This window comes from Mustela erminea, chromosome 21, assembly GCF_009829155.1.
Source record: "Mustela erminea isolate mMusErm1 chromosome 21, mMusErm1.Pri, whole genome shotgun sequence".
Lineage (NCBI taxonomy): Eukaryota > Metazoa > Chordata > Mammalia > Carnivora > Mustelidae > Mustela > Mustela erminea.
The window spans coordinates 23,777,758-23,801,576 of NC_045634.1; positions in this window are offsets into that span (position 1 = coordinate 23,777,758).

Below are 23,819 nucleotides of genomic sequence, written 5' to 3' on the forward strand. Positions count from 1 at the left end.
TTGGATTTTACTCTGCAGAGCAGATGCTGTGGGGCATGGGAAGAGAGGACAAAAGATACTACCCTCCCAAGATGCAGAGCCTCTTGCAAAAATAACCACAAGGAAGACTCGGACAACTCTCCCGAGAGCTGGAATCTGGGGGTAGGACACAACTGCACACAAAACACAACCCACATTTCTGTCTGCCCTCTCCTTGGGGCTCCAGACCTGAGAGTTGCCAAGTCAGATTCTCAGAATACGAAAGGAGACCCCAAGAAAGCAATAGCTTCCCCTGAAAAGCGAAGGATCAACGATCAGAGGTACCCAAAAGTAAATTCACAAGTCACAATCCAAAGACTGAATTCTTACACATGCCTTCTGGCTGCTGATCTGAATTTGGAATGCAAAGGACACTGGGAAATTTTACCTTCCCCTCTCACCCGGGCACTGCAGATAGAGACCTGGAAGAGCCGACTTTGGTAAGAGTCCTCCCCCTCTGAGCGTTTCCCAGGATCCCTCTTGCAGACTCTGCTGTGAGCACAGTGTCCTGGCAGGTCTCAGCCTGGTCCGCAGAAACTGTGGTTGAGGAAAAGAAATTTCCCCCTTCCCCTAACGGTGAGTGCTTGGCTGAGACCCCTTTATCTCTAGACTGCCTCATAAATGAATAAGCTTATCTAGCTTAAAAGTTCTCCACGGTGGACACTGAAGTTCCAGATTATCTTTGGTAAGGTTTACCTGCTGTATTTACCCGAGGCTTCGCACTGGACCCCGCCCAGCTTAAGTTGGACTCAGTTGGACCCCAAACCCAGTCTGGTTTCTGAGTCCAATGCAGTGAATTCTGAGACCCAGTCCGATCTCTAAGTTGGATCCAGTCCAGTTTTCAAATCGGACCAGTCCATTCCCAGACCCAGTCCGGTTTCTAAGTCAAATCTAGTCCAGTTTCTAAGCGGAACCTAGTTCAGTTTCTAAGCGGACCCAGTTTGACTCTGGTGCTGGGTGGTGGGGGGGGACATGTAGAGGAGAGCTGCTGGAACAAAAACTTCTAGTCAGGACTGGGAAGCTGCAGACCTGCCCCCTCTCCCCTGAGGACTTACCCATCCCCTCCAGAGGCAGAAGGGGTGCTGAGTGAACCATTATCTCCATCAAGTCTGGGAGCCTCTAGGGTCTCCTTCAGTTCCCCCTCCTGCTTCTATAATGGTTAACGGTAAACTGAGGCATATTACAACATTTCGAGAGTTTATTTGGGCAAAACTTGATACTAACTGAGGAGCATCCAATCTAGCAGAGGGGAGCTCTGAGGGGCTGTATAAAGTGAGAATTCTGAGGGGCAGAGGGGGGCAGGAACAAGGAAGTGATGCCAGGCAGAAGACCTGGTTGGTACTTGAAAAGTTACTTTCCTTTAGGGGATGGCAGGGGCCCAGATGGCAGACCTCACTATGCTGACCAGCTGACTGACTTCAGATTCAGTTCCTGGGAGAGCTGAAACCGTAGTTGAGTTAGGTCTCCATTTGCTGACACAAGGCTTAGCAGAAACGACTCTGTGTGCCCGTTGCCTTATTTTTAAGACCACACAACTGTGAGAGTTTCAAGACACAGATCTGAGCACAGCACCTTCCTGCCTAGAAGCCTCCATTAGGGTCCCGCTGCTCTTAGGATTGAGAACAACCATCTCCCTAAATGGCCCCACAAGGATCTTCATGGTCTGCTTCTCCCTTCTCCCCAGCATCCTTGCACGCCACGCTCCTCCCCTACACCCCAACCTTTCTTATGACTTCATACTTGCCATGATACCCTCCAGGACAAAACACCGGCGTTAAGTCTCACTCCTTGTGTGGAAAGTGCTTCCCTTCCCATTTCACCTGGTGAACCCTTGATGATGGGTGTTCACGAGTCACTTCCTCAGGAAAGCCTGGCCCGAGCTCTGGCTGGGTCTGTGCTCAGGATTACTCACATGTGTAAGTGGCCTGAATGTTCCAGCTGTCACAAGTCCAACCTGCCATTAATTTGTGCAATTCATTGATGGATGTCCTGTACTGACAGCTACATCCTCTAGGGGGGTTCTTTCCTTCCCCAGCTAGATGAGTCACCAGTGAACGCAGGGGCTTCTCTTACTCTCATTCATCTTCTTCAGAAAGCTTAGCCCTTTGCTGCTGTCTAGCTGTGGTTGGAATAGTTCGTAGATTCTAAGCCCCTTTTCACAAAAGTGTGGGTTTACATATGTATAACACAACTCTTTCCTTAATGAAACCACATATCCTTGTGTATGTGCTTGTAATGCTCCTGGCTCATGCTGTATCTAAGTAGTTTAGGTAGCCTGTGAGTCACCAGAGTGACAGAGAAGATGGGGTCACCCAACCATTTATGCAGGTACACATTGAACAAGTGTTCATTGATAGATATTCAAGCAGAATGGTATGTGATGGACAATGAAGAGGTGAACAAAACAAAGCAGTTGATGACAGGGCTTCTCTGTACAGTTGTACAAGTTGTGCACTGCATGAAGTTCCCAGTAGAGAAACGAGCGTAAGCTAAAATCCAGGCAAGCCTTGCAGCAAATCAGCTACATGTGCCTGAAGATAGAGGATTTATCAGTGAACTCAAAGGGGCACTATGAAAAAGTTTGAGGCCCTGGACTAGTTTCTTCAAATCATGGAAGAGAAGAAGAATGCACTGTGAAGTGAGCGCTGTAATTAACAGAAGACTCTGAGGGCACAGAGGAAAGAGGGACACGGACCAATGGAGAGCTGAACAGGCCCTTGAGGGAATGAGTTACCAGACTGAAATCCTCTGGGGTAAAGTGAGCATGGACTTCTTTGACTCAGGTGTTCAGACCCAGAAGAGGTTCTGGGGGCAAGAGGGAGCACACAGGGAGTGTGGGTAGAGAGGAGGAGGAAGGGAGAATCATTAACAAGAAAGGAAGCTCTGAAGCTTGTTTCACTATTTAGCTGTGGTTTGCCTTTGAACGTGTTTATACGGCAGACATGCTCTCTCCCCATCGTGGATAGCTAAGCAGAGCACAGGTGCAGCAGGGCTCTGCCAAACCTGGAATGTTACTACGCTGATGAGCCCCAGCTCCCTTCCAGCCTTTCCCACCACCGGATTGCAACGGGTCATCAGGGTCGTGTCTCGCCAGCTTGGCGGTTCTGTGTAGCACAGAGTGTCTGTCTTCCTAGTTCAGCTGTGTTGGTGGAGAGGAGGGCCAGGCAGAGGATAGGACAGAGGGTGATCCCGTATTGCTTCCGTCTGTGGAGTCTTTTATTTTTGGAGCCAAAGATTCCGTTCACAGTCTTGAGTCTGGAAGCCAAAATCCCCTTGCTAGTCCTCCAGCAAGATGTACTTTAGAGATATTTAAGTGATTAATAATATTACATACATTCATTTCACCGAGTATAAACCCTTCACATGTGTTATTGGATTGTGACGGGAGACAGCCTGTAGGCGGGGAAGGGCCGTCTGGTGGAGCAGGGGAGGGATCTGTCTGAGGTCACATGCCGGGCTGGTTAACTGGCCGAGCTAGGATTCACATCATGTCTGGCTGATTTCAAAGTAACTGTTCTACTTTTTCATCCAGAGAAAGGGAGCAGCAACACCTGCCTCCTGGACCGGTCGTCAGACTCTACACGAGAAGATCTACGCACAGTGCCCTGCAGAGCTCTCCGTGCTTGACACCGTGCCTTATGCACTCACAAGCTCCCAGTTCCCCTCTTCTCCCTGAAACCAAGAGTGACCAGTTGCTGATAAGCCACGATACAGAGAAGGCGGCGGTCCTGGGCCACCGTGAGCCTGTGCATCACTCTCTCTGTGATCTGGAGGTGTCTCCCTACAGCTTGGCACTCCAAGGTGGGGTCCTCTGGCCACCATGCTCCTTCTCTCATGCCTCTCTGAGTAAAAACACAACAGGCTGAGTGTATAAGAGCCAGCAGGGTGGGTATAATTCTAAGACCATCATCAATTATTATAAAAATATACTTATTCATTCCATTTTAATAGGCCCCTATAGGCACAGTGACAGAGATAGGCTGTGGGACTAAGCAAAGAGTAGAAAAACATCTCCTCATGCCACTCACCAGCCAGCTATAGGAAGTCTTACTGGACACGGGAGTTCTCAACCTCCCCAGATCCAACTCCCCTTTTTATATGAAAAACTTTGTATTTATTATTATCATGAAATACTACTTGAAATCAATATAGTTATCTTTGCTGGGGTATTGAGTAGGAGGGAACACAAGGGAACCTTGTGGGGTGTTGAAATGTTCTGTATACTAATATGGGTGCTTACATGTGGTTACATGGCTTTATTCATACATAAAATTCATTGAGCAAGGGATTTCTGTTATGTTTTATAACTTTATGCAAATCCACAATTATCTCCATAAAATTGTCAATTAAAAATGAGATTCAGGTGAATTTTATTTTACATGTATATACCACAATTTTAAAAAAATGAGGTATGTTTCATACCCATCAGATTGGCAAAAATTGAGATGTTCAATAACATTCAATCTGGCAAAGATGTGGAGAAAGGAGAAATATATATTTTTTGCTGGGGAGGTAGGAAAGGGGAATTCTTATACACTAATAGGAATGTAAATTAGTACAATGACTATGGAGAAGAATTCAGTGTTACCTAGGAAGAATGGAAATGTAAATGCTCTATGAGCCAGCAATTCTAATTTTAATATACTACTGAGGAACAATCCCACAGATGAACAAGAATATATGGATGAGACATTCTTTGCAATATTGTTAGTAATGGTACAGAATTGAAAGCCAAGTGTTCATCAGTTTTTTTCCTTTATTTAAAAAAAAAAAAGAAGTACTGTGCACAAGTCAACATGCAACAGGAAATGTGGATGGAAATGTCTAATTTGATTCCATAGTTTGAGAATTTGTGCAGTGCCCAACAGGTACACACATACCATTAATAAGTAATTGTGGTTGTTTTTTAAAGATAAAAGTATTATTATTTTTTTAAGTCACATTTTGACATTGCCTGCCAAAACTGTGACAGATAATGTACGATGCCATTAGCACATCCCCATCTATTTAAAAACCTCCAGAGAAACAAGCAGATGAGGTTTGGAGTTAGCTCAGTGGTGTTATTACTGCTTGGCTTATTATAAACCGTGATCTCAGTGCTCTTGAAGACACTAAGGAAAGCACAGCTCTGAGGAGCTAGAAGTGACTGTTATAAGTGAATCTTATCACCAAATTGTATATCCAGTTTTTTGTATATTACACTTCAATAAAGCTGAAAAAAACAAAAACAAAAAAAGTGAATCCCCTAGCCCTAGTCAATCTTGCAAATGACTGCAGTCCTAGGTGACTTGTGACTATAACCTCACAAAGAACCCTGAGCCACAGCCACCCAACCAACCTCCTCCTGAATTCCCTAATAGAAACTGTGAAAAATACTAAATAAGTACTATTACTTTAAAAAAAATCACTGAGTTATATGCTGAAGCTTTGTGTACTTAACCATAAATAGGTAATGCCTTGATTAAAAAACTTTTAGTTTAACAATCAACTTAGTGTGGGATAATAATGTAATACTTAATTATAATATAAAAGGGAAAATAACTTATGAAAAGCACTTTGACATAAAAATTCTTGACCACTGCAACTCCAGCAGAGGTGATGTAATTGCAGGGTTACCCTTAGAAAAACCATCTCCAGAGCTGAAGGACCAAGATGGCGGGGAAGCGGGAGACCTGTGTTTCGTCTGGTCCCAGGCGGTCAGCTAGATATTTATCCGACCATTCCCGACACCTACAAACGCAACAGGAGATCGAGGAGAAGAAGAGCAGCAATTCTAGGAACAGAAAAGCGGCCACTTTCTGGAAGGTAGGACGGGTGGAGAAGTGAATTGGAGGTGATACAGGGAAGCTAGACCGCAGGGCGAGGGGCCGGCTCCTGGCAAGCAGCGGAGCACAAAATCAGAACTTTTAGTTAGAAGACTGCTCCACCCAGGGACGGAGCCCTCACGGGGACAATGTGGTCTCAGGTCCCGCAGGGTCACAGAAACACTGCGGGTGCCTGAGGGCGGCAGAGCTCCCAGGTATCAGGGCGGGGAAGCCGGCTGCAGAGACAGAGCCGAGGAGCGTGGCTCCCCGCTTGGGGTTCCCATAAACTGGGATCCGAGGCACAGTCGGGCCACTGATCTTCAAGCAGGGACTCAAAAAGAAGCAGCATCAGGGAGACACCCTCCTTTCTCCTCTGGGAGGAGTGGCATGGGGGCACCCCACAGGAATTGGCTGGGTTTGGAGACTCCAGGCGGGGCCCTGCACCGGAGATAGAAATGCGTGGTCACAGGCCGGTGAGCTTGGAGCGGGGCGGGGGACCAGGGAGACGGGAGTGATTGAGCTCTTTTCTCCAAGGGCGCACTGAGGAGTTGGGGGGCCTGAGCTCTCGGCTCCTCGGGCAGGAGACCAGGAGGCCGCCATCTTCATTCCCATCCCCCAGAGCTCTACGGAAAGCGCTCAGGGAACAAAAGCTCCCGAGTCCAGAACCACGCAGATTACTCAGCCTGGCCTCTGGCCAAGGTGTTTGAGAATCGCTGCAACAGGCCCCTCCCTGAGATTAGCAAGAACGTCCAGCCAAGACCAAGTTTACTGATCAATGAGAACTACAGTACCCTAGTGCTAGGGAAATACAGCACATAGAATTCATGACTTTCCCCCCGTGATTCTTGAGTCTTTCAAAATTCAATTCCCTAAATTTTCATTATTTTTTTCTTTTTCTATTTTTTTATATTTTCCTCTTTCCTATTTTAACGTATTATAACTATTTTTATCTTATCAATACCTTTTAAAAAGTCTTTTTCATTTTCATTTTTATTGTCCTATTCTATCCCTTCATTGTATATAACCTTATTTTTTTAATACATATAAGGTTGTTTTCTTTAAAATTTTGGGATACAGTTTCTTCTAACAGACCTAAATATACCCTAAGTCTAGCGTATGGCTTTGTTCTAGTCTCCAGCCTGGTCACATTCTCTTCTTTTTATTTATTTTTTTCTTTTTTCTTTTTTCAACCAACTGCTTATCTTATAATTCCTTTTTAAAAATATTTTAAGATTTTCATCTTTACAGTCATATTCCATCCCTTTATCGTGTTACCATACATACAGATCTATCTGTCAAAGATAGATATAAGTTTTTCTTTCTTTGAAATTTTGGGAGGCACTTTCTTAAAACAGACCAAAATAAACCCAAAATCAAGTGTGTGGCTGAATCATACTCCACCCCCCCCCTTTCTTCTCCCCCTGGTTTCGGGTCTCTTCTGATTTGGTTAGTGTATATTTTTCTGAGATTGTTGTTAGCCTTTAGCATTTTGTTTTCTCATTCGTCTGTTCTTCTCTGGACAAAATGACAAGGTGGAAAAACCCAACTCACAGAAAGAAACAAGAGGCAGTACCGACTGCTGGGGATCTAATCAATATGGACATTAGTAAGAAGTCAGAACTAGAGTTCAGAATGATGATTATAAAGATGCTAGTTGGGCTTGGAAAAAGCATGGAAGATAGTAGAGAATCCCTTTCTGTTGAAATAAAATCCCTTTCTGGAGAAATAAAAGAACGAAAATCTAACCAAGTTGAAATCAAAAAAGTTATTCATAAGGTGCAATAAAAAATGGAGGCTCTTACTGCTAGGATCAATCTGTTCAAATATTTTTTTCTTCCTGTTTCCATTTTGGGAGGTTATATATTTCTAGTAATTCACCTATTTCTTCTAAGTTGTCAAATTTGTTGGCATCTTGTTTTTCATAATATTCTCTTATGATTGTATTTCTGTGGTGTCAATCATTACTTCTCATCTCTCATTTTTTATTTTGAGTCTCCCCCAACTTTTTTTTGATGAGTTTGGCTAGCAGTTTATTAATTTTGTTGATCTTTTCAAAGAATCTGCTCCTTTTTACATACTTACTTCATTAATTAATTAGTTAACTTAGTTTGGTTGGTCACTGTATAGTACATCATTAGTTTTTGATGTAGAAAGAATCAGCTCCTGATTTCACTAATCTGTTCCGTTGGGGTTTTTTTAAAGTTTCTACTTTATTTCTGTTGTAATCTTTCTTATTCCTGTTCTAATCTTTCTTATTTCCTTCCTTCTGGTAGTTTGGGGTTTTGCTTATTCTTCTTTTTCTGGCTCTTTTAGGTAGAAGTTTAAGTTTTTTATTGGAGACTTCTCTTGTTCTTGAGGTAGGCCTGTATTGCTATATACTTCCCTCTTAGAACAGCTTTTGCTGCATGCCAAAGATTTTGGAACAATGTGTTTTTATTTTCATTGGTCTTCATGTATTCTTAAATTTCCTCTTTGATTTCTTGGTTGGCCCATCCATTATTAAGTAGGCTCTAGTTTAACCACCATGTATTTGTGTTATTTCCAGATTTTTTTCTTGTTGTTGATTTCTAGTTTCATAGCATTGTGATCAGAAAAGATGCATGGTACGACTTGAGTCTTTTTGAATTTGTGTTGGCCTGATATGTGATCTATTCTGGAGAATGTTCCATGTGCACTTGAAAAAAATGTGTATTCTTATGCAACATAATCTTTTCAAGGTTTATCCGTGTTGTAGCATTTATTAATACTTTATTCTTTCTTATTTTTTCTTTTTTATGCACTCTATTATATGGATATACACACTTTTTTAATGCATTCAGCATTTGATGGGCATTTTGGGCATCTCTGACTTTTAGCTGATATGAATACTGTGAATAATGAATAGTATAATAGTATTCATTATGAGTAATGCTGATTTGAACATCAGTATACAGTTATTTGTGTGGATATATTTTTCGACTCTCACTGGATGTGTACCAAGGAGTGCAATTGCTGAGTTTTATGTGTTTACATGTTTGAGAAATTTCCAAACTGTTTTTACAATGTGAATGTACCATTTTATAATACCACACCAGCAATGTGTGAGGGGTCTAATTCCTCCATATTCTCACCAACACTTATTATTGTCCATTTTTTAGTTTTCTTGCTTTGTTTTGGTTAATGTTTGTTTGATGTATCATATCCATCCTTTTATCTTCAACTTACCTATATCATTATATTTGAAATGTGTTTCTTGTAGACATTACAGAGTTGAACATTTTGTATATGTCAGTTTTTCTTTCTTTTTTTTTTTTTTTTTAAAGATTTTATTTATTTATTTGACACAGAGAGAGAGATCACAAGTAGGCAGAGAGGCAGGCAGAGAGAGGTGGGGAAGCAGGCCCCCTGCCAAGCAGAGAGCCTGATGTGGGGCTCGATCCCAGGACCCCAAGACCACGACCTGAGCCAAAGGCAGAGACTCAACCCACCGAGCCACCCAGGAGCTCCTATGTCTGTTTTTCTTAATGGGTGAATTAAGGTCATTTATATTTAATGTAATTATTAATATGTTAGGGATTATGTGTATTATTTTATTTTCTATTTCTTCTCCCTGTTTCATTTTCCTATTTTTACTATATTCCTTTACTTGAACATTTTTCAGAATTTCACTTTCTATTTATTATTATTATTTTTAGTATATATCTTAATTAGTTTTTAGTGGTTACTTTAAGTATCATACTACATATACATACTTTGTCACAGTTTTATTTTACTGGTAAACGTAAATAACAATTACATTCAGAAACTTTTCAAAAATAAAAATTTTTTTAAAATAATAAGAGATAATCAGGACAAATACTGGATCACATGCTGGGGGGAAAAAAAGTGTAGTAAGTAGGACCACTTCGGGCAATCTTAGTTCTTTGCCTGTTATTTCTTAGTTCCGAATCCACCCTTGATTTCTCTCCTTTATTATGCTAAGTCTGGACTCTGCAATGTACCTTTCACAGTCCACTTTGCCCACTGACTTCCTGCTCAACTCTGCCAATAGTAGGAACTAGGAGGAGACTTGGAGGACACAGAAGTGGGGGAAGGAACTTCCTTCTTTGTGATAACTTACTCTTCTAATCAACACCCCCTACAACAGTAATTTGCTTCAGGAACAGCGGTTGGTTCCAACTTCTAGCTAATTGGGTGCTCCTTGAGAACGAAACTCATCAAGCCCCCTCAGAAATATCAGTAGTGGCTGAGTGATGTTTTCTCTCCATGAGTCACTCCTCCGCATTTCTGGGTTCTGATATACCCCAAACCCTTCCCGTTTAAATTTTTTAAAAGATTTTATTTATTTATTTATTTGAGGGGAGAGAGAGAGCATGCGTTATGTGGGGGAGAAGAACAGAGGGAGAGGGAGAAGTGGACTCCCCACTGAGCAGGGAGCCCAGTGTGGGGCTTGATCCCAGGACCCTGGGATCATGACTTCAGCCAAAGGTAGATGCTCAGCTGACTGAGCCATCCAGGCACTCTCTCCCGCCCCACCCAACTTTAAGTATTCTAGCCCTAGAAATGTTAGTTGCTTCCTGCAACCACCTAGATGACCTCAGTACTCTTTTTTGTTCTTTCAGCCTTCCAACACCAATAATAAATTCTCTATATTAAATCCCCACTGTTGATACACCTCATGTGATTTCTATTTTCTTGACTGGACCCTGAGTGATACTAATGGTGACACAGGGGAAGGGGAGGGACAGAAAACTAATGTATATTGAGCTTCTAATATGTAACAAGTATGTAAATAATAAATATCAATCAATAGTTTTATATGTCTGTTAATTATCACTTATTGAGGACTTGTTGTTATATAACTCTGCCTGGCTACTTCTCATTTTTTAAGTTTCCACTTGACTTTCATCTCAGGGAGGTTTTCACTGGTCACCTTATCAAAAGCAGGCATCGTCCCCTGTTATTCTCTACCTCACCTCCTAAATTTTGTCCATTATAGTACACAGAACAATGTACAGTGACTTCAATTGTTTTTTTAATCTGTCTTCTCCATCAGAATGTGAAAGGAAGACCCATGTTGGTCATGTTCAACATTTTATCCCTAAATCCCACCATAGTGCTTGGTTCCGTAGTAGGCATACATTTTTAAAATAGGAGTGTGACATTGTGCTATGGTAAGAAATACATATATTTGGCCTTTGTTTCTGGTTCCTGGAACAAGAATTTCGAAAACCCTTGGAATTTCCCAGTAATAATAGGAATAAGAGAAATGTCTTTTCTTTTTCCTAATAAGCCTCTTTCAACCATGCTTGAGTCTATGCTACTGAGGTGACACTTGTAGGGCTCTAGATAGCTTTAGGATGAGGGTGGTTGCCAGAGGGACCAACCGTGTGATCTCTGGGGAGACTGAGTTAATCACCAGTAGTCAGTGATTTAATCAATCATACCTATGTGGAGGAACCTCCATAAAACCCCTAAACTACAGGCTTAGGAGAGCTTCTGGGTTGGTGAGTACACCGAGGTGCTGGGAGGGCGGCCAGCAAGAGACAGCACGGACACTCCATGCCACCCTCCACCCCCATACCTTACCCTATGCATTTCTTCCCTTTGGCTACTCCTGAGTTGTACCTTCTATAATAAACTGGTAATAGTAAGTAAACCATTTTTCCTAAGTTCTTTGAGTCATTCTAGCAAATTATCAAGCCTGAGAATTGGGTTGTGGGAACTGCCCCCCCACTCCTGATTTTGTAGCTGACCAGTCCATTAAGGGAGTCCTGGATTTAAAATTGGCCTCTGAAGTTAGAGCAGCCTTATGGGACTGAGCCCTTCACCTGTGGGGTTGTGCTAACTCTGGGGAGTTAGGATCAGAATTAAATGAAATTTGAGGAAACCCGGTTGGCATCTGGAAAGTTGGAGAACTGGTTGGTGTAGGGGGAAAAAGCCCACACATTTGGTATCAGAAGTATTCTAAGTAAAAACAGATCTTAGTAATAGGAATTAATATATCCATTATGTATTACTGCTTAACAAGACATCCCAAAACTTAGTGGCTTAAAACAAAACCATTTATTATTGCTCATGATTTTGTGGTTTGGCTGGATGGTTCTTTTGCTGGTCTTGCTTGGGCTCACGAAGAAGCTGCGTTTAGGGACATTTGCTTGGCTCAGTCTGTAGAACATGCAATTCGTGATCTTGGAGTCATGAGTTCAAGACACACGTTGGACATGGAGCTTACTTTAAATAATAATAGTAGTAGTAGTAGTAATAGTAATAATAGTAATAAAAAATAAATATTTGGCTTAAAAACAAAAAAGGAAACTGCATTCAGCTGGTGGGTTGGCTAGAGCTAGAGGGTCTAAGATAGCTTCAATCAACAGGGACAGCTGGAAGGCTACACCCTCTTTTTACAGGGGTAAACTTCTTTACATGGCATCTGAATTCCAATAGGGTAAGTAAGTCCCAATGTGTAAATGTAGCAAGCTTCTGCTTGTGTCCCAACTATGTTTCATTAGCCAAGCAAGTCAGAAGGCCAAGCCCATAAAAAGAAAAGAACAAAAACAAAAAAAGGAAAAAAAAAAAAAAAAAAAAAAAAAAAGGCCATGTCCATAAAAAGAAAAAAAAATAAAACAAAACAAAACAAAAATAAAGAAGGCCAAGCCCATAAAAAGAAAAAACAAAAAGAAGGCGGCGGCAGCCAAGTGCCGAGTCAGTGTGGGAGGAGACCATCCAAAGGCGTGAAGGCCATGATCACCAGTGGTCCTGACTCACTGGGAGCGGTCAGGGTAACAGTCTGTAATTTTACGTACCTTGTCACTAATAGCTGACATCATCAGCTAGCCACATAATTGTTATTATCTTGCAGTCTTCCTCTGTAAGGTGAGGGGCTACAGGACAGTTCTCAAACGTTCTGTAGCGCAATGGCTCTGGGAGCAGGCTACCTAGGTTTGAATCCTATCTCTGCCATGTACTAGTTGTGTGAACTTGGCAAGGAGGGCGTCCTGTCTGTAAGTCAGCTGTAAAGTGAGAATCATAGAACCTACCTGTGGTTTCTTGTTTGTAATGATGCTTGGCCCCCAGAAGAATGAAATGAATGTTGCCATTATTACTGTTGCTGTTATTGGTATCTTCTGCTTCCTGTAGTCTTTTCTTTGTTTTTTGTTTTTTAAGATTTTATTTATTTGGGTGCCTGGGTGGCTCAGTGGGTTGGGGCCTCTGCCTTTGGCTCAGGTCATGATCTCAGGGTCCTGGAATCGAGCCCCGCATCGGGCTCTCTGCTCAGCAGGGAGCCTCCTTCCCCCTCTCTCTCTGCCTGCCTCTCTGCCTACTTGTGATCTCTCTCTGTCAAATGAATAAATAAAATCTTAAAAAAAAAAAAGATTTTATTTATTCATTTGAGAGAGCACAAGCAGAGGGAGAGGGAGAAGCAGACTCCCTGCTGAGCTGGGAGCCCGACATGGGGCTCGATCCCAGGACCGAGATCGTGACCTGAGCTAAATGTAGATGCCTAACCATCTGAGCCACAGAGGCGCCCCTCTTTTTTTTTTTTTTTTAAACATTTTATTTATTCATTTATTTGAGAGAGTGAGCGAGCGAGCTGGGGCACGGGGTGGAGGACAGAGTGGAAGGGAGAGAGAATCTCAAGCCTGATGTGGGGCTCGATCTCACAACCCTAAGATCATGACTTGCGCTGAAACCAAAAGTCAGATGCTGCTCAACTGACTGAGCCTCCCAGGCGCCCCCAAAGAGTCCTTTCTGACTCTGTTTTCAGCATATCCCAACTTGAGCATTTTTATCAGATTTCACTTTTTGTAATGTGTGCTGCGGATTCCATAGGGATTGGAGTCAGGATCACATCTCCAGTGCCTGACATGGTGTTATGGACTAAACCGTGTCCCCTCAAAATTCATGTTGAAGCCCTCACCTCCAGGATGACTGTATCTGGAGATAGGGCCTGTAGGGAGGTAATTAAGATTAAGTCATGAATGATCAGATGGGATTGATTTCCCTATACGAAGAGGGGCTTAGTCAGTTAAGTGTCCAACTCTTGATCTCAGCTTAGGTCTTGATCTCAAGGGTCATGAGTTCAAGTCCCTCACTGAGCATGGAGCCTACCTAAAATTAAAGATTAAAAGAGAGAGAGAGAAAGAGACAGTGGGAGACAGAGATCTCTCCCATGGGTGCACAGAGAGGAAAGGCCCCGTGAGCACAGTGAGACGGCACCATTTGCAAGATAGAAGGAGAGCACTCACCAGAAACCAACTCTCACAGGAGCTGATCTTGGAATTCCAGACTCCAGAACGGGGAGAAAATAATTTCTGTTGTTGAAGCCGCCTTGTCTGTGATATTTTGTTATGGCAGCTCAAGCAGATTTATAATGCACAGAGAGTGCGCAGAAACCTTTGTTGAATAAATAAATGCAGGGATGAGAAGTCCCCTGCGCTCAAGAATCCTACCAGCTGAAAGGGGCCTGTCAACAAGCACTAGCAATGTAATACTCGCAATTATTAAAATATTTACTGACTCCGGGGCGCCTGCGTGACTCACTCGGCCAAGCCTGTGACTCTTGATCTCGGGGTTGTGAGTTCGAGCCCCACTCTGGGCACAGATATTGCTTAAAAAAATAAAATCTTTTGGGCACCTGGGTGGCTCAGTGGGTTGAGCCTCTGCCTTTGGTCAGGTCGTGATCTCAGGGTCCTGGGATCGAGTCCCGCATCAGGTTCTCTGCTTGGCAGGAAGCCTGCTTCCCTCTCTCTCTCTCTGCCTGCCTATCTCTGCCTACTCGTGATCTCTCTCTGTCAAATAAATAAATAAAATCTTTAAATAAATAAATAAATAAATAAAAATAAAATCTTTTAAAAACCTGACTAACTCAACAAGGATTTGCTGTTGGCTTACGATGTGCCAGGCACTGTGATGGGTTCCAGGGATACAGCAGTGAAGTGAACAAAGTCTCTGCTCTCACATTCTAGGCAGGCAGAGAGCGCCAGCAAAGAGCTAGTTATCGTATCTGGTGCTGATGTGTGCAGGGAGAGGCGTAAAGCAAGGCAAGAGGGACAGAAGATGGATTTGAGGTTATTTTTCACATCGAAGGTCTGCGAAGGTCTCTCTGACACATGGCCTTTGAGCAGAGACCTGATGTACATGAGCGAGGAAACCACTCAGATAGCTCAGGCTGAGCCAACTGCAAGGACAAAGCCTCGAGAAGGGAAGGACTTGGTGACTGGGTTGCAGGAAAGGGCCCAGGCAGGGCCCCTGGCTGGCATGGGTCCCCGCCGCCCCCCTCCCCACCCCAAACCCTGAGAGAAGCCTAACAGTGCATTCACATCGTCACACATTTTGTAAAATTTACATCTCTAAGTTCTTCCAACCGTGGCTGATTAGGACTGCTGTCTCCCAGCCCTGTGACCCATCCACGATACCTGGTCCCCAGCAGGACAGTGTTGGACATTTGACATTCGGCATTTGGGGGATCCAGGTAAGGGGAAATTGAGTTGGGAAGATTTTTTAATCTGTTGTGATTTGTTTTCACACTGTAAATAAATATTCGTGCTCATACAAAATTTTGTATGCTAGCTCTTAAATAAAAGCCCTTCACAGTGGGTGAGCGTCCAGCCCCACAGAACCAGGATCCCCTCTGAAGGTAGGAGAAGTCAAAGGAGATGAAGACAGAGGGTTGCAGGGACTGTGACAGGAAGCCAGTAGAGAGTTTTGAGCTGAGAAGTGACAGGACTTATGCATTAAAGGATCGCAGTCTCTGCCCTATTAAGACCATTTCACCGTGTCAAGGGGTCACGGTGCACTGAGAGGCTACAGCACAGAGAATGCAAACCTCTGCATTTGTGTCGACTCACAAGGTCAAGGCAAGCAGCTTCACCCTTGAGTGGGGAGGAAGTGGCCATGGACATGGGCCAGACACACAGAGCTGGGGAGAAATAGGTGGACATGAGCCGGAAGGGTCAGCAGGCCACGTCGCGATGGGCAGGTGCCGCCCCAATCATCTCTTGTTTCCCCAGGCCTTATTGGCTTTTGTTTGTTGATTTGTTTGTTTGTTTTAAAAGATTTTATTTATTTATTTGACAGATCACAAGTAGGCAGAGAGGCAGTCAGAGAGAGAGAAGGAAGCAGGCTCCCCGCTGAGCAGAGAGCCCGACGCGGGGCTCAATTCCAGAACCCCGGGATCATGACCTGAGCCGAAGGCAGAGACTTTAACCCATTGAGCCATCCAGGTGCACTTGTTTATTTATTTTTTATTTATTTTTTAAAAAGTTTTGTTTATTTAAGTAATCTCTACACCCAACATGGGGCTCGAACTCACAACCTCAAGAAGAAGAGTCGCACTGTCTTCCAACTGAGCCAGACAGGCGCCCCACCTCATTGGCTTTTAATAAATGGGCACCATAGGGCTCCTGGCTGGCTCAGTTGTTAAGCATCTGCCTTCAGCTCAGGTCATGATCTCAGGGTCGTGGGATCAAGCCCCAAGTCCGACGCCTTGTTCAGCGGGGAACTTGCTTCTCCCTCTCCCTCTGCCCACAGCTCCCCCTGCTTGTGCTTTCTCTCTGTCAAATAAATAAATAGGAATCTTTTAAAAAATAATAAGCAAACAAATAAATAAATAAGTGGATGCCAAAAAAAAAATAAATAAATAAGTGGATGCCATATGGAAGTGCAGCTGTATTCTCTTACACGCTGACTTGGCCCACCCAGGTCTAGGGATATAGCTGTCTTCTTACTTCTTGGTCACAAAGGGGGCTACTGAGGACAATGGGGTGACACCCAGTGCAGCACACTGTAGGGAATTGACCCCCCTTAAACCCTAAAGTACAGTTCCGGGGCCAATAGTCTTGTAGTTATAGCCCCTCTTCCTCTCGGACACACTTGCAGGGAGAGGGAGAGAGTTAACGGATTTCTGATTCCCAAAGGCTGGTGATCTTATTCTTGGGGGCCTACTCTCTGTCCAGCGTGTCCCATCATTGTCCCCTGTGTGCACCATCTCAGGCCATCACGTCAGTAGATCCTGGGTGGTCTCCCATCCTGGCCCCTCAGACATGCCCGAACAAGCCTGAGTTCCCAGGGATCTCCCGCTTAGCCTCTCACTCCAGACCCCTCGTGGTCTATGTAAATTTGTGTCTCCCAGATGCAGGGTGTCTGCACATCCACCCAGTGTTTCTGTAGATAGATGACGTGCCACATACGTCATCGAGCTCACAGGACAGAAACACGGTTTTGAGCCTGCATGCTAGAATTTCTGTTTATGTCCATGTTTGCATGGCTGGATCATAGGAAAGAACATTACTTCTCTTACCTTAATATAAACATGAAGAAGGAGTTCATTTCTGTTATTACAGTCCCTCTGGTTTTAGATTAACGGGGTGGAGAAGGGAATTTTCCATTGAGGTTTTGGACTCCACTTGCAAGCCCATTGTCTGACTGTGTTTCCTTGTCTTCCTGCTCCTCGTGTTTTCCACTACATTTCAGTGCAGCCGCTCAAATATTCAGTATTCAGAATTCACGCCTCTAAGAGCTTTATGGTTTAGAAAGGGCTTTGGCATGTAGCAATTCATTTAAATGTCACAACAACATTGTATGAAAGTGTTTCTATGTAACAGATGGAGGATTTGGGGGCCAGACGCCTTACACACTTGTCCAAAGGCACGCAGATCCTAGATGGGACATGAACCCTACTTTTATGTGCTAAGCCCGGAGCTCCAGCGTGAGAGGATTAATGATTCGTTATGTTTTTGTGTAAGAACGTTCAGTTGGAGGGTTAATGCTTATTTGCCATAGAAAGACCGAGGCTAAGGAAGTAGTTTTTATAATGGCCATCAGACAAATACCGCGAGCCATTCAAAAATGTCCATTTTCTAACAGAGCTGTGCGATTTTTCCAAACCAAAGTTTCTGCTTTGGATGAAGCAGTACAACAATAAAGAATCGATGAGCGGGGCGCCAGGGTGGCTCAGTCGGTTGGGTGCCACCCTCTTGGTTTCAGCTCAGATCATGATCTCAGGGTCCTGAGATCCAGCCTCACACTGGGCTTGCACTCAGTGAGGAGTCTTCTCCCTCTCTCTCTCTCTTTCTCTCTTCCTCTGCCCCCAACCCGTCCCCCCCATGCTGACACACACTGCTTGCGTGCACACACACACTCTCTCTAAAATAAATAAATCTTAAAAAAAAAAAAAGAATATTCACTTTTTTTTTTTTTAAGATTTTATTTATTTATTTGACAGACAGAGATCACAAGTAGGCAGAGAGAGAGAGAGAGGGAAGCAGGCTCCCTGCTGAGCAGAGAGCCTGATGCGGGACTCGATCCCAGGACCCTGAGATCATGACCTGAGCCGAAGGCAGCGGCTTAACCCACTGAGCCACCCAGGCGCCCGAATATTCACTTTTTAACTAATTTTTATCCAAGAAAAATAGATCTTCTTACTGGCTTAGCAGTTAAAGTTCTTCGGGCATGGGTAGTAAAGATGCACCTGAGCTAACATAAGTAGAAAGGAGGAAAAAATAAAATCACAGGTTGTCTCAAGGAACCAAAGGCAAGGGGCACCTGGATGGCTCAGTCGGTTAAGCATCTGCCTTGGGCTCAGGTCATGATCCCAGGGTCTTCGGATCGAGCCCCACGTCCGGCCTCCCTGCTCAGCGGGGAGCCTGCTTCTCACTCGTCCTCTGCCTCCCCCTGCTTAAGCTGTCTCTCTCTCTTTCAAAAATAAATAAAGTCTTAAAAAAAAAAATGCCCAAAGTGGAACTTCCCGTGGGCACCTTCACTGACTGTGAGTGAGGCTGTGGGAGGCATCCTCTGTTCCTTTGGGTTCACAGAACAGAAGCACCTCCTTCCTTTGGAGGCTGGGGAGAGAATCGCCGTTCATTATGAATCCTGAGCCCCTCCCTGGTGTTTTCCGATAGAATCCATGGTGGGACGGTGATGGGAGCAGAGCCACTTCTTCCCCCTCTCAGTGAGCTCTGGAGGGGCATGTGTGGTCCCAGCCGCTGGCGAGATCTGTCAGTGTTAGCTCCTCCTGTCCTCACCTTTCAGCTTTTGGGCTCCAATTCTAGTCGGGCAGGAGAAGTCCTAACCATTCCTTTTCATCGTTTTTCCTTGGAGCCTCCCAGGCCCTAAAGCTCGTACTATTTAGTGACACCAATTTGGGGTCTTCTGGAGATATGTGCTTGTCAGCTGCAAAGGAGAAGAGACAAGTTTACTGTAAAACCCACCTTTCTGGGCATCCCGGTTGCTAGAAGGCAGAAACGGGATCAGGGATAGGCAGAGGCAACAATATCTCTGAGCCCTTCTGGGGCTCTGCGTGTGAAGGTTAATCTCATGGGTGACTCCGATTGGGCTAATTTATGTGCAAAGAGCTGGTAAAACATTATTCCTGGGGTCTGTCTGCTAATATTCCTATTAGCCCATGGGGATGAGGCTAAGAAAGATGAGGCTAAGAATGGGCTAAGTCGGAAGTAAGACACCAACATAGCATCTCATGAAGAAACCTTGTACTGCGTGTTGGGAAAGGAGTCCAGTAAGAAACCCAAGAGTCCTCTTGCTGTTTTGGGGGTGAGGGCAAAATGAACTCAATTAAAAACATCTACTCCTTTCCTCTGATGAGATTATAGATGAATAAAAACAAAGTTTTCTATTTTCTATTTAGGTGTTTACAGGAGCAACTCATAATCTCTTATGGCAAGGGAATGTCTAGCTAAGTGCAGTGGAGATCTTATGCTTGTGGTATGGGGCTATCCACACTCCGAATCATAATAAGGACAGCAAGTTAGTTTGACAAGTTAGTTTGACTTGACTTAGTACAAATCAAAACAAAAACAAAAAACCTAAAACCTATTTCAGAAGGCTCTGAAATAGGAAACACAGCAGAGAGAGACAAAAAAGAAAATTACTTCTGCTTTTTAAGTAAGAGAAGCCTTGATTTTAATTTTGAATGATAAAAATCAAGTCACCGTAGAATGTTTGTAAAATAGAGAAGAGGGGCACCTGGGTGGCTCAGTTGGTTAGGCATCCCACTCTTGATTTCAGCTCTCATTGTAGTCTCAGACTCATGGAATCGGACCTTGGAGTCTGCTTGGGATTCATTCTCTCTCTCCCTTTCCCTCTGCACCTCCCCCACCAAAATAAATAAATAAAATCTTTAAAAAAAAATAGAGAAGGGAAAAGTACCCACCATCCTAACACCACCATGTCATTCCTTCTGAGCATCCATTTCCAAAGATTTGGTTTTAATTCGTTTGAGTTTGTCATTACTCTGCTTAGAAGCTTTGAATGGCTTCCCATTGCCTATAAATAAAGTTCCAATTCCATAGCCTTGCATGGAAACTCCTTCAAAATGGGTGCCAAAATAACCTGTCCAAAATGGGTGTCCAAAATAACCAATCCAACCTTCCACAGTTCCCCTGATGAACTCTGCTCTAGTCAAATGATTTCATCCACGGTCTCTGAAATCTACCTTGGTCTTCCCTATATCTTCTTGGAACATTCTCCCTGTCTTGGTCTCATCTCGTTTCTCATCTCATCTTGTCTCGTCTGAACTTATAACCACTCTCTCATAAGATCCAGCTGAGGGGCACCTGGGTGGCTCATTCAGTTGAGTGTCTGCCTTCAGTTTGTAGGGTCCTGGATCAAGGCCCACATCAGGCTCCCTGTTTAGCAGGGAGTCTGCTTCTCCCTTTCCCTCTGCTTCTCCCCCCTGCTCTCTGTTTCTCAAATAAATACATTACATCTTTTTTTAAGAAAAAGATCCAGCTGGGGCGCCTGGGTGGCTCCGTGGGTTAAAGCCTCTGCCTTCGGCTCAGGTCATGATCCCAGGGTCCTGGGATTGAGCACCGCATCAGGCTCTCTGCTTAGCAGGAAGCCTGCTTCTTCCTGTCTCTCTGCCTGCTTGTGATCTCTGTCTGTCAAATAAATAAATAAAATCTTTTAAAAAAAGAAAAAAGAAAAAGATTCAGCTAAAGACTCACTCCAGCTGGCCTTTCCCTGGCCATTCATTCACAGTGGTCACCTTCCTTGGAAAGGCTTTGTCCTTATAACTTACAAGACAATTAACTATCAGCTGCTTTATGCTTTTTCTTATCTTCAGCATTTAAGTCCATCTTTATGGATACAATTTTTTGTGCTTATGCATTATCTTAATTAGATTACAAGTTCTTCGAAGAGAGGAGCTAAATATTATAGGTTAAAAATGACAAATGCTCAGTAAAGCATTCTACGAAGGTTCAAGTTGGTAGGTCCAGAATAAATCAAAGCAGAGATGCTCATTCCATCACAACAGCCAAACAAGCAGCAAATAGCCGCTCACTTACTACTAGGTAGGAGATCCTACGCTATGTACTGCTTTTCAGAGAGGGGAGTCCCCCCAGATCACATTTCCACTCCTCTGTGTGCCCCTCCCCGACTCTGCTTTATGCAAAGGGAGGGAGAAATGCTGTTTCACCGTGAAGCACATCGGAAGTTGTCATTTATGCCTTAAAAGTCAGCGGTATCATGGTGTTCCCCCTCACACGTTCTGCTCCCCCATGGTGAGCACTTTCTGCAATGACTTCATCTCCCAGGCGGATTTAGGCCCTTTCCGCCTTCTGCATCCTGAGATAATAAGCAGAAGAAAGGATCAAGGTCAGTTTTCCTGGGTGGTCAAGCCTGGCCAAGACTCTCTGTTCTTGTTCCTCTCTCCCTGCAATGGGCTGGGTCCATTAGCTTGAGGCGGCTCTGCCAACGGCCACCTTGGATGCAAGAGGTCAGAGAGGAGAAGGTCCCACAGTGTCTTCGGGGCCTCAGTGACATTCTCCAGCCCATGTCCACAATGTGACCCACATTTGGGAGTGTGGAGGGCTTGGCCAACATGCCAAGTCATGCTTTGTTTCCCATTTGACTATTCTTCCCAGCGTATAAACCCCTCGAAGGAGTGGGCCACAGGGTTGAGGAAGTCCTGCGCCCCTGGCCATTATACAATCAAATGCTGGCAAAATCTCACTTCTAACTTCTAATACAGTCCTGGTTTAAGTAATACACAGCCTTTATAAAGTCTTTGAATAGCTTTAATCTTAAATTTATTCACAAATGAAATAACTTCTGAATTGTTAAAAAGCAATTTAAAATTTTTAGTAAAAAATAGCATGTAATTAAATAGAAAATATCCTCGAATATCCTTATTTCAGATCTGTGATTCCTCCTTGCCCCTAGCCCCATAAAAATGCCACCCTAGAAAAAAAAGCAAACCGGGGCAACATGAGTCTGGTGCACAATATAACATTAAAGACATAACATTTGGGGCGCCTGGGTGGCTCAGGGGGTTAAGCCTCTGCCTTTGGCTCAGGTCATGATCTCGGGGTCCTGGGATCGAGCCCCGCATTGGGCTCTCTGCTTGGCAGGGAGCCTGCTTTCCTCTCTCTCTCTGCCTGCCTCTCTGCCTGCTTGTGATCTCTCTCTCTCTCTGTCAAATAAGTAAATAAAATCTTTTAAGAAAATAAATAAAGACAGAAAATTTTGCATTATGTTTGAGGACACAAAGCTTGCCAGGCTTAGACAACTTTACAAGTAAGAGCACATGGCTGCTCCAAAGGGCCTTTGCTTCCAGCCTCTACAGCTGTGTCTGTCATTGTGAGATTCTCACCCTACGCCTATGGCGTTTCTGAATTATTATTGGCATAGCTTCGTTCTAATTTTGAAAAATTGTCTACAGTTTTTGAGGCACGCAAAATTTTGCTTAGGAGCAGGCGACCCAGCTTTAAGGCCATTGGGATGGAAGGAGGCACCAGTAATCAGAGGCTTACGGAGCAGTTGGAGCTGCTGGAACTGACCATGAACTTGCCCAGTCCCATAGCACTGAAAAGAATTCTACACAACGGAAGTTGCAGACCAGACCAAAGCTTGTTGGAGTCAAAAGGGCCAGGAAGTACAGAGTGACAAGGGAAGCCACAGCTTCATCTTCAAGGAGCTGGCAGCAGTGTGCTGTGAGAATGAGTCGGCAATGGCAGTTTGAGGAGCGAGATCAAATCTTCTGAAGTCTTGAAGAGGAACAGAGGGACTGTGGAATCAAGAAGGTGCCAGAAGAAAGAAGTGGCAAGTCACCCCTCCCTGTTGCTCTGTCTTACAAGGAAACACATTCTGGACGCTGCTCACTGGATGATGTCAAGACTGTTGTCCTTACTGACTTAAACACAATCTGAGTTACACATTCCAGAATAGAATGTTGGCTTAAGTTAGGAAGAATAAACATTAACACAGGCGGTCTCAGAGGAAGGGGAAGTGTTGACCTGTAGGGCTGAAGAGGAGAGCATACAAAGTCTGTGAGGACATTAGAATGGAAAGATTATAGTTGGGTCATTCCAGGTTGAATGAACCAGTGGCCCAATGGTGTTATCAAGTGGCCAATTTCTTTCAGTCTCTGCTCTGCCTTCTTCGGTGGCAGCTTCCTTCAAACCTAACTGCTCACATACTGATGAAAACTACAGTAGCCCCAAGCTTCACTTCTATTCCCCACACCATTTAGAACAGCACCGTCCAGTAGAAATATAATGAAAGCCATGTGTGTGATTTTAAATTTTCTTGTAGTCACACTTAGAAAAAGCAAGAAGAGAGGTGCCTGGGTGGCTCAGTTGGTTAAGCTTCCAACTCTTGATTGCAGCTCAGGTCATGATCTCGGGGTCCTGAAATAGATCCCCACATCAGGGTCTCTGCCCAGTGTGCAGTCAGCTTGCCCCCTCCCTCTGCTTCTCCTGTGCTCACACACTCGCTCGCTCTCTCGCGCTCTCTTTCTCTCAAATATATAAAATCTTTAACAATTTTAAAAAATTTAAAAAGCAGGAAGAAAAGAGTGGAATTAATTCCAATGATATATTCTGTCCCACCCAATATATACAAAATATTCTCTCAACATGAAATCATTTCAAACTGACTAATAACATTGTTTCTGTTGTGCGGAGTCTTCAATACTCAGGATATGTTTTATACTTAACAGGACATCTCAGTCACACTGCTTGCATTTCAAGTGTGCAATTGCCCAAGTAGCTACTGGCT